General features: G+C 42.2%; 1 pseudogene; it reads left to right on the forward strand.

Moving 5' to 3' along the window:
- The window catches only part of LOC138853012 (ATP synthase subunit a-like), a 675-nt pseudogene extending 212 nt beyond the window's left edge, over window positions 1-463 (forward strand).
- Window positions 464-12,500: the final 12,037 nt, after the last annotated feature.

Below are 12,500 nucleotides of genomic sequence, written 5' to 3' on the forward strand. Positions count from 1 at the left end.
TTTATTTGTTTCGTTATTTAGTTTCATTCTTTTTAATAACTCTTTAGGTCTCCTTCCTTGTGTCTTTACCAGATCTAGACATTTAGCAATAACCCTAAACTTGGCCCTACCTTTATGGTTATCTTTTATTTTGTTTGGATGATTAAACCACACTCAGCATATATTTGCCCATTTAGTACCTCAAGGAACCCCAAATGTGCTTATAGCTTTTATAGTTCTCATTGAAACAATTAGAAACATTATTCGGCCAGGAACATTGGCAATCCGACTCGCAGCAAATATAATTGCAGGCCATCTCCTTCTGACTTTACTCGGAAGAATAGGACCTTCTTTATCATCCAAATTATTAATCTTTCTCATTCTAGCCCAAATTCTTCTTCTTATATTGCAGTCTGCCGTTGCAATCATTCAATCTTATGCATTTGCAGTTCTCAGAAAGCTTTACGCCAGTGAAGTAAATTAATGTCAGCACACAGACACCATGCCTTTCACTTAGTTGACATAAGACCCTGACCTTTAACAGGATCAATCAGAGCCATGCTTTTAACATCAGGTCTTATTAAATGATATCATCAATTTATTCCAGATCTTCTCTTCTTTAGGTTTATTCCTATTAATTTAACTATAATTTAATGATGGCGAGATGTAACTCGAGAAGGACTCCAACTCCACACTCAAATTGTTATAAAAGGTCTACGGTGGGGAATAATTCTGTTTATTGTCTCCGAAGTATTATTTTTCTTCTCTTTTTTTGGGGCTTTTTTTCATAGAAGACTAGCACCCACAATTGAAATTGGAATGTTTTGACCACCAGAAGGCATTCAACCTTTTAATCCCTTCCAAGTTCCCCTTCTCAAAACGACTATTTTACTTTCATCAGGGGCAACAGTAACTTGAGCACATCACGCAATCCTTAACTCTCATCACTCTGAAGCTATGCAAAGTCTGGGTCTAACTATTCTCCTCGGAGTTTACTTCACTTCCCTTCAAGCATACGAGTATTTGGAAGCATCTTTCTCTATCGCAGACTCAATTTACGGAACTACCTTCTTTGTAGCAACTGGATTTCACGGACTTCACGTAATCATCGGAACTTCCTTTTTAACAGTTTGTTTTTATCGTCTTTACAAGTCCCCCCTATCTCTTCTGTCCTCCAGTGTCGTCAGGTTGATTTCCCTTAACCTCTCCTCGTAGGACATACCTCTTAACTCTGGGACTAGTCTTGTTGCAAACCTTTGCACTTTCTCTAGTTTCTTTACATGCTTGGCTAGGTGTGGGTTCCAAACTGGTCCCGCATACTCTAATATGGGCCTAACGTACACGGTGTACAGGGTCCTGAACGATTCCTTATTAAGATGTCGGAATGCTGTTTTGAGGTTTGCCAGGCGCCCATATGCTGCGGCAGTTATTTGGTTGATGTGCGCTTCAGGAGATGTGCCTGGTGTTATACTCACCCCAAGATCTTTTTCCTTGAGTGATGTTTGTAGTCTCTGGCCCCCTAGACTGTACTCCGTCTGCGGTCTTCTTTGCCCTTCCCCTATCCTCATGACTTTGCACTTGGTGGGATTGAACTCCAGGAGCCAGTTGCTGGACCAGGTATGCAGCCTGTCCAGATCCCTTTGTAGTTCTGCCTGGTCTTCGATCGAATGAACTCTTCTCATCAACTTCACGTCATCTGCAAACAGGGACACCTCGGAGTTTATTCCTTCCGTCATGTCGTTCACAAATACCAGAAACAGCACTGGTCCTAGGACTGACCCCTGTGGGACCCCGCTGGTCACAGGTGCCCACTCTGACACCTCGCCACGTACCATGACTCGCTGCTGTCTTCCTGACAAGTATTCCCTGATCCATTGCAGTGCCTTCCCTGTTATCCCTGCTTGGTCCTCCAGTTTTTGCACTAATCTCTTGTGTGGTACTGTGTCAAAAGCCTTCTTGCAGTCCAAGAAAATGCAATCCACCCACCCCTCTCTATCTTGTCTTACTGCTGTCACCATGCCATAGAACTCCAGTAGGTTTGTGACACAGGATTTCCCATCTCTGAAACCATGTTGGCTGCTGGTGATGAGATCATTCCTTTCTAGATGTTCCACCATTCTTCTCCTGCCAATCTTTTCCATGATTTTGCATGCTATACATGTCAGTGACACTGGTCTGTAGTTTAGTGCTTCATGTCTCTCTCCTTTTTTAAAGATTGGGACCACATTTGCTGTCTTCCATGCCTCAGGCAATCTCCCTGTTTCGATAGATGTATTGAATATTGTTGTTAGGGGTACACATAGCGCCTCTGCTCCCTCTCTCAGGACCCATGGAGAGATGTTATCTGGCCCCATTGCCTTTGAGGTATCTAGCTCACTCAGAAGCCTCTTCACTTCTTCCTCGGTTGTGTGTACTGTGTCCAGCACATGGTGGTGTACCCCACCTCTCCGTCTTTCTGGAGCCCCTTCTGTGTGTGTGTGTGTGTGTGTGTGTGTGTGTGTGTGTGTGTATGTGTGTGTGTGTGTTTGTTTGTGTGTGTGTGTGTGTGTGTGTGTGTATGTGTGTGTGTGTTTGTTTGTGTGTGTGTGTGTGTGTGTGTGTGAGTGTGTGTTTGTGTGTGTTTGTGTGTGTGTGTGTGTGTGTTTGTGTGTGTGTGTGTGTGTGTGTGTGTGTTTGTGTGTGTGTGTGTGGGGGGGTTGTGTGTGTTTGTTTGTGTGTGTGTGTGTGTGTGTGTGTGTGTGTGTGTGTGTGTGTGTGTGTGTGTGTGTGTGTGTGTGTGTGTGTGTGTGTGTGTGGTGTGTGTGTTGTGTGTTTGTGTGTGTTTGTGTGTGTGTGTTTGTGTGTGTGTGTGTGTGTGTGTGTTTGTGTGTGTGTGTGTTTGTGTGTGTGTGTGTGTGTGAGTGTGTGTTTGTGTGTGTTTCTGTGTGTGTGTGTGTGTGTGTGTGTGTTTGAGTGTGTGTGTGTGTGTGTGTGTGTGTGTGTGTGTTTGTGTGTGTGTGTGTGTGTGTGTGTGTGTGTGTGTGTGTGTGTGTGTGTGTGTGTGTGTGTGTGTGTGTGTCTTGACTTCCTTTAAAACTGTGCAATGTATAGGTATGAGTTCGTCTGAAATTTATACCAAATAATACTAAATAAACTAAGTAAATCTGACTTACACTTTAATATAACCTAAACAAAGTTGATTTCCTCATTAAAGCTTTAAAACAATTTTGAATTCGTAATAATTAAAAAACAAATATTTTTGACATCGTCTTTATTAAAAATACTTCGGTTCGACGTCATCTGTAATATTAATTACTGTAAATATCCTGAATTTCCTTTTCAATGTGAACTAAATATAGTTGACTTCCTCAGTATGTAATTAATATGATTGGCTTCATTTTAGCATATATTATTTTTATTATTTTTAACCATATGTTCAATATAGATTAATTAGAGCTCTCAGGTTTTCTCGTCTTTAATATAAATAACGTTCTCGTTTATCTGTTACACTGCTGTGACTTCATTTGTTCAATATTAATCAAATTTCTTCGTTATCAAGGCGTAAAGAGGCTTGGATTCAATATCAATCAAGAACTTATTCTCTGTGTTCTGTATACCTGGAGTCTACCTGATGGGTATTCCGGGGATCAACGCCCCCGCGGCCCGGTCCACGACCAGGCTTGATTTTTCTAAATTTTCCTTTATGATAGCTACCGTCTCTTTCTTTGTCCCAGTTTTATCCTCCACACACTCTTCCCTATTTGTTCTTCTTTACTTCAGTCTTATCTCCTTTCTCCTCTTCCACCAGCTTCTTCTTTGCTCCAAACCTTCGTTTCTTATCCAGTTTCTCCACTCTCTCCCAAAAGCTTTTTTCCGCCCCTCCTTTTCCCCTCTCACCCCTCTCCAGGCTCTCCACTCTCTTAAGTGTTTTCTCTATCCCAATGGTTCCATTCTCTCTCTCAAGAGTTCTCTGTGTCCCTCCCTCTCTCACAGCCTCTCCACTTTCTCTCAAGAGTCTCTATCCCTAGTTCTCTCCCAGCCTCTCCGCTCGCAAGAGCTCTATCCCTCACTCTCTCCCAGCCCTTCCATTTTCCTCAGAGCCTCTCTCTCTCCATCGCTCTTCTTCCCCTCACCCTCCCCTCATAGGTCACGGCAGTGCATTAATAAAGAGAGTAAATGAAACAGCAAGGTCAATCTTCCTAATTATCCTGGGAAATAGACGAGCGCCATCCATCTGGGCTCGGCTACCACGGGACTGCATGCTGTAGGGGGAGACTGGAAAGAGGATTTACTGCTTTGTACGGGAGAGGAGAAGAGAAGACGGCAGCGTAGGAGGGAGGGAAGAAGAGAGACAATTAAGGGATAAGAGGAATAGGGCGACATATATACGGAAAAGTTATGAGCGGGCCTGGACGAAGGGCTTTCTACTATGGAGAGAAGAGGCGGACCACAGAGAGAAGTGGACTATACAGGGATGCGAAAGTTAATATCGGAGGGAAAAATAAATGATCCACAAGGAGAAGAATAAGTAGAGCGTAGAAGATAGTGGAAGATACGAGATGATGTAGGAGAGAAAGGGCGTGTTGCATTTTTTATGTTTTTTTTCTTTTCTTGTAGATTATTCTACTCCTTAATACCACCTAGTAGAGATGCACGGTGGCCCCCCTGAACATTAATTCGTCTCTTCTTTTCTTAGGGACCGAATGTTCCGCCGCATTAGTTTTCCTTCCACACCTGACTGGCACTGTTATTGTATCACACTGTCTCCTTTTATACTTGCTGTAAAAGTTTCCCTTAGGACGTTGAAGTCCCCAAAGATGTAATGTACCTCGACTTCCCACAAACCATTTGACAAACTACCGCGTATTAGATTACTCAGTAATTTTAAATTTCAAAATATAGGTACCAGTCTTCAAGGAAGTAGTGAATTTATTTTGAATGGCCAAATGTGTGTTGAAATGAAATTAATGGTTTCCCTTAGAAATTGGTTCTTGGGCAAATCTTGTTTTTTAATATAAACAAATGATTTAGAAATGAGGAACATGTCCAAAATTACTACGCTCATGGATGACACAAAACTAGGAAGATGTGAAGCACCTTGAACGGCAGGGAAGCTGTGGACATAATAGGAAAATACGGTATCAAAGTCGATGGTCTTGAGCTATTAAAATTACTACTAGAGGATATCAGAAGTGCTGCAAGTCGACGAGTGGAGACTCGATTACTACCTCCGCCAAGTGTCAGATCAACCAGACCATGCTGGGGGTAGCGGGTCGTCGATGGCAACAGCTTGGCTGATTAGGCAAGCACCAGAAAAAAAAAAAAGCTGATCCAAGGCCGGTTCTCGGGAGTAGGAAGCTAGAGTCCGGTTACATGTATATCACAGGAATAATGTCTCAGTACTCAAAGAAAATTAGACAGACTGACGCATTTGTCAGAGTTTGAAGCTTAATGTGATCAAGTGAAAGAACACACATTTTTAAATATAAAAACTAAAAAATGAGACTAACATATACAGAGATTCACAGAGACAAACGAAGAGAAAGACCTGTGACATTGTTATAAGTAATTACCTAAACTATACCAAACATTGTTGCACTGCTCGTAGCAAAGTAAACCCAATACCTCAGAGCAAGAAATTTTAAGTACGAAACAATGATACGTTTACACTGTACACTGTATACTCTCCAAACACTGATCCCCTAATTACACTAAAAACCGCAGCAAACTTAAATTAATGAAACCAAGAGCAATGACGCCCATTCCATCTTCTGGAACAAAATTGTATGAAGAAAGATTTAAATTCCTTGACTTGGTCTTATGCAGAGAGAAAAGGTTTCGATGTGACCTCAGTGAAACCTTCAAGTTACTAAAAAAAAAACACACTCAGACATTTATGAAGATCTTTTTAAAGTTAAAGGAAATTATATACGTGTATATATATGTCGTGCCGAATATGTAAAACTGGTCAATTAGCAAGAACTCATTTAAAATTAAGCCCTTTCTAAAAATTTCTTTTATACGTTTAAGGATATATTTTTTTCATTAACGTTAATGTGAAAATTAATAATTTTGTACCAGAAGAACCTTAGAAAATTTACCTAACCTTATTATAACAAGCTCAATTTAATTTAGCCCAATCCAACTAAATATATTTTATATAACTTTACAGTAATTTAATAATAAACAATCACAATGAAATATATTTTTTTTCGTTGGATTCAGAATGATTTTTGCGAAATTATTGCATACACAAATTTTCGCTTGCCTTATTCGGCAAGAAGAGCGTTGTTATTTAAGCCAAAATCACAAGTTTTATCTATTCAGCAAGAAGGTGACTAAGAACTTTATAGAAGAGTTTCTGAGCACTGGAATTGTCTCTTCTTAGAGGTTGTTAGCAGCAAATCAATTTACCCAAGAACCGGTTGCATGCGCACTCTGCAATTCTCTCTCTCTCTCTCTCTCTCTCTCTCTCTCTCTCTCTCTCTCTCTCTCTCTCTCTCTCTCTCTCTCTCTCTCTCTCTCTCTCTCTCTCTCTCTCTCTCTCTCTCTCTATCTATCTATCTAACTATCTATCTATCTATCTAACTATCTATCTATCTATCTATCTCCCTCACTCATGATGTCACCCACAAAGTAAGTCGTGTGTACAATCATCCATCACCCGCCGGCTCCTGCACTCGTCAAAGTCAGCATTATACAGCAGGGGAAGACAATGAACCCACCACAGGAGGGGCGTCACCCCAGTCACCATGTTAATATGGTGAAGGGGAGGAGGCAGAGATAGGGGAAGAGTTGGAAGGAGAAACAAAGGAAGGAAAGGAGAGAGAGAGACGAAGGAAAGGGAGGAGGGAGAGACTGGGAAGGGTGGGTGGTGAAGGGTACTCAAGGCCTTGCCATACACAAACATATATATATATATATATATATATATATATATATATATATATATATATATATATATATATATATATATATATATATATATATATATATATATATATACTCACGTAAAGAATCACACACACCCGTATATTCATTTACACGCACACTTCCATATACACACATGTACGGTGACACGTTGCAATTCACATATTTCCATACATTTAAAAAGTACAAAAGTTTGTAACGAAACTAGTCCCAGAGCTGAGAGGTATAAATTATGAGGAGAGGCTAGAGGAACCAGACCTGACGACACTAGAGGACAGAAGTATCAGAGGTGATATGATTACGACGTACTAAATATTGAGAGGAACAGACGGAAGACAGGGAGAGTCTGTTAGAGAGGCAGGTCTCCGGTACACGAGGTCACAGCTGGAAGTTAAATGCATAAATGAGTCATATGGATGTTAGGAAATACATCTTTAGTTTTAAAGTGACCAGGAAGTGGAACCTAGACAGCGAAGTGGTAGAGGCAGAATACATACATAGCTGAAAGAGTAGGCATGATATGGTTCACACAGTCAGGAGAGAGTGAACCCAGTAGCGGCCAGCAAAGAAGCGAGGCCAGGAGCTGCATTCACAATTAGGTGAGTACAGTCAGGTGTTTACACGCCTCTACACTTACGCACACACACACACACACACACACACACACACACACACACACACACACACACACACACACACACACACACACACACATAAAATACACACAAAACACACACACCCTACATTCAATGTACAGACATAAGTGCATGTGTTGGCGTTTGGTTCAGTGCACAGCAGTCGTCTCTGTGTCCAGGGCTGCCTGCGAGGTCTAGCGACGGTGGGGAAGAGACAGGGTAGATAGGCACCTCAGCAGATGGCCCATTCCACCTTCTTTATAGCCATCTTGCCCATCCGCCTGAAGCTGCTCTCATTGATTCACCCATAACTCCTCTCTCTTTACGATGGTATTGATTCTTTGATGAACATCCCCCACTCGTGCACTTATTCTTAATTGGATTTTATCCAGGGTTGTTTATAATTATTTATCGCTTGTGTTTTGAGCAAGAGAGTTGGAAATGACTCTATTTTAGGAGAGAGCAGAGCTCTGGCGCTGGCTTAATGACTGTTTCGTCCGCTTTACGAGCAGTCGGCGTCGTCCAGGCTTGAGATACTGGCCAGTAGCCACGCTTCCCCATTGGCCGAGAAGCCGTTGGTGCCGCAGTAATTGGTCATGTGTGCAGATTTGTGAAGTTTAACCCACTTATCGCCCGGCGGGTTCCTCTTGTTAATGCATGTTATTTCATTTTTGCTGATCTTTTTGGCGAGTAAGTGATAGGGAGGCATGACGGCCCACTACTCAAGGACAAAGGTTGTTGGGGAGCGTGCAAGTTGAATTGGTCTTTGGTGTGTGGCGAACTCGAGAAGTGAGATAACGGCCCTTTGGTGTATGGCGAAGTAACACAATGACAGAACGACGCTGTGGTGTGTGGAGTACTAACACAGTGAGAGAACGATGCTGTGGTGTGTGGCGAACTAGGGTCTTGTGGGAGAAGGACCCTTTTGGTGACTACCTAAGGTCGTAGGAAATTAACCATTCGGTGTGACAAAGTAGAGTCATGCGAGAACGACCTTTTCGTTTCCAAGTAACTACTGTTCTATGGGAGAACGATCCTTGAGAGTATAGCGAACTCTAGAGAACAAAAACCCTTTAAGGTATTTCAAAACAGCATATTGTACGCAGTCTACAGCGTAATTATTTTTTAGTATTATACAAAAACAGGGCTCTAGAACGTATCCTACGTGATGAGTTACGAGGTGACCCAAAAGTCTAAAGACAGGAAATATTACCAATGTTCTGGGTTGTTTTTTCCCCCGCAGTTACTGGAGTTGCTGGATCGTGTTCGTGTTGATCTTTCAAAGCGCGTTGAACTTTGCATCGCTAATGGTGGACCACATGTTCAAGATATTATTCATTAAAACTGTATAATTATTAAAAAAATGCAATTTTGCCTATGTGTCCAGACTTTTGGGTCACCCTGCATACCCCACGCACACACTCTCCTACGTCTCTCGTCAGTAACTAAAGAGGGTCCCCGGAGAGTGCACTCTCCTCCTCTCCGTCACTATTTCAATACAAAAAAATTGTGTCTAGGATACTCGTGGGTAACTTGATAGGTCTCCAGGGCAGTAGTTTCTGCTACAAGTGGGGCACAGTTCGTAAGGAGTTTCCTATACGCCGTAAAGGGTGGTAAGTAGCACGTAAACGCGCTCTTAACGCACAAGTGGGCCGTTACCTGCGTGTTTCATAGCTGCCAGCATTAGTGTATTGCTCGTCGTGGCCGCTGCAGGTCATCCATGTCCACAGGTCGTTCATCCCCCCACATCTTCTGTGGGGGGAATGCTGCCGCTACCTGTGACCAGGTAGCGGCAGCATCCCCACCAATACCGGAATTTCCAACATCATCATTATCTTCATCATCATTTTCATGTCATGAGACACTTGCCCTGGCCAGCAGTTCCCAGCAGTCACAGGTGCCACAGGTGAAAGACTCTTCCATCAGATTTAAACCGCCAGAAATACCACTCAGGTGACGCTGTTACCGTGGTTGTCTCCTGTCTCAGTACCTCTATTGATCTAGCCATGAAATCTCGATTGTTCTGACCACGGAAGGTTGAACATCCATTGAGTTTTCCCCAGACAATTCCACTGCCAAAACTTTTGTAGAGATTACCATTGACTAAGACACGAATAGTTGTATTAAAAGCAAACTGTAATCCCGACAAATTAAAAGAATGGAACTGACCTAAATAGATTTGATTTAACAATAGACCTTCTTAGATAACTATCAGATTTGAAGAAGAATTTGCAGTTGTTGAAATCTGTATTGTGGTCACAATCGCGCAGAACTACTATCGTTGCCCATTCAAATTTTCCATTTGTGTTCACTCGTGTTTATTCAGATTGCTTCCTGTTTCATTTATGTATACTTTTCCTGGCCATTACCCACAAGGAAGAAAATACACTTTTCTCGCCGTTGTCATTAAGCTAAATCTGTACTACTAAATACACAAATAACCCTCATATAGGAGAAACTTATAACGACGTTTCGGTCCGGCCTGGACCATTTACTATTCACACACGTGTGCATGTTATTTGTACATTGTTTCAGTCACGGTATAGTTCCTTTTCATTCTTTGTACTACCAAGCTATTGATAAATTTAAACATTTACTGAAGTCTATAGATATATACATAATTAAAAATACTGCATATTTTAGATCTTTTATCATATATAGATTATATTGTTACGTGTAGGAAGTAGTTAGTAGAATGTATGTAAATAACCATGGCACAGACTGGCCATATTTTACGCGTATGTCCGCCCCCCCCCCCTCTAAAAAAAAGATGACCGCATCGTTGGGAAGATCCGCTGTACACAAATAACATGAACATTGTATCCTATCTTAGGAAAAAGTTGATTACTCTGAACAGCTAGTTAACCGCTATTTATCCAGCTCTATCGCATTGATCAGGCCATTTGGCTCGCTAATTTGATCGGGTAGGGGAAGGGAGGTTTAGGGGAAGTAAAGTTTATAGGGAGTTATTTTAAGGAGAAGGGTATTAAGGGGATGGAGGTGGCGGCAGGAAGTTCCTGGTGACAGTTGTATTTATGACATCACGTGCACGCTAGTGTATGCACCCGCACGTAAAAGGCTCTGTTCACATACATACATACATACATACATACATACATACATACATACATACATACATACATACATACATACATACATACATACATACATACATACATATATACATACATACATACATACATACATACATACATACATACAGCAATTATATTTAAATATATATATAATAATGACTAAATAATTTGTTTACATGCAGGCACACACACACACACACACACACAAACACACACACACACACACACACACACACACACACACACACACACACACACACACACACACACACACACACACACATACACACACACACACTTGGAATACACAGTAGAGTTACAAGTGGAGGGAAAGCAGGAAGGCCAGGGCGAATGAAGCCAAACTACAAGAAAGGGGACTACACGGGAATGAGGAACTTCCTGAACGGGGTTTAGTGGGAAAGAGAACTGGCAGGGAAGCCAGTTAATGAGATGATGGAATATGTAACAACCATGTGCAAGGAGGCTGAGGAGAGGTTTGTACCCAAGGGTAACAGGAATAATGAAAAAGCCAGGATGAGCCCATGGTTCACCCAAAGTGTGCTAGGGAATGAAAGAAATATAGAAGGCAAAGGACCCAGGAGAATAAGGAGAGCAGTCGTAGAGCCAGAAATGAATATGCACAGATAAGAAGGGAGGCCCAACGACAATATGAAAACGACATAGCAGGAAAAGCCAAATCTGACCCGAAGCTGTTATACAGCCACATCAGGAGGAAAACAAAAGTCAAGGACCAGGTAATCAGGTTAAGAAAGGATGAAGGAGAGACAACAAGAAATGACCATGAAGTATGTGAGGAACTCAACAAGAGATTCAAAGAAGTGTTCACAGAGGAGACAGAAGGGGCTCCAGAAAGACGGAGAGGTGGGGTACACCATTAAGTGAGGTATATAACAATGGTTATAAATGACCATAATTTTTAAAGGGGTGGACCGGTAAGCCAGCGGAAGGCCTCGGTCAGATGACCAAAAGCTCCAAAGGCGGGTCATCATCTGACTAAGACCCGCGTCAGGAAACATTTGTCCTGTTTCCTGACGAACCTTACCTAACCTAACCTAACCACTAAGTGCTGGACACAGTGCACACAACCGACGAAGAAGTGAAGAGGCTTCTGAGTGAGCTAGATACCTCAAAGGCAATGGGGCCAGATAACATCTCCCCATGGGTCCTGAGAGAGGGAGCAGAGGCGCTATGTGTACCCCTAACAACAATATTCAGTACATCTATCGAAACTGGGAGATTACCTGAGGCATGAAAGACAGCAAATGTAGTCCCAATCTTTAAAAAAGGAGACAGACATGAAGCACTAAACTACAGACCAGTGTCACTGACATGTATAGTATGCAAAGTCATGGAGAAGATTATCAGTAGAAGAGTGGTGGAACACCTAGAAAGGAATGATCTCATCAACAGCAGCAAACATGGTTTCAGGGATGGGAAATCCTGTGTCACAAACCTACTGGAGTTCTATGACATGGTGACAGCAGTAAGACAAGAGAGAGAGGGGTGGGTGGATTGCATTTTCATGGACTGCAAGAAGGTGTTTGACACAGTTCCACACAAGAGATTAGTGCAAAAACTGGAGGACCAAGCAGGGATAACAGGGAAGGCACTACAATGGATCAGGGAATACTTGTCAGGAAGACAGCAGCGACTCACAGTACGTGGCGAGGTGTCAGAGTGGGCGCCTGTGACCAGCGGGGTCCCACAGGAGTCAGTCCTAGGACCAGTGCTGTTTCTGGTATTTGTAAACGACATGACGGAAGGAATAGACTCCAAAGTGTCCCTGTTTGCAGATGACATGAAATTGATGAGAAGAATTCATTCGATCGAAGACCAGGCAGAACTACAAAGGGATCTGGAC

The sequence above is a fragment of the Cherax quadricarinatus genome, chromosome 20 (assembly GCF_038502225.1).
Source record: "Cherax quadricarinatus isolate ZL_2023a chromosome 20, ASM3850222v1, whole genome shotgun sequence".
In the NCBI taxonomy this organism is placed as follows: domain Eukaryota; kingdom Metazoa; phylum Arthropoda; class Malacostraca; order Decapoda; family Parastacidae; genus Cherax; species Cherax quadricarinatus.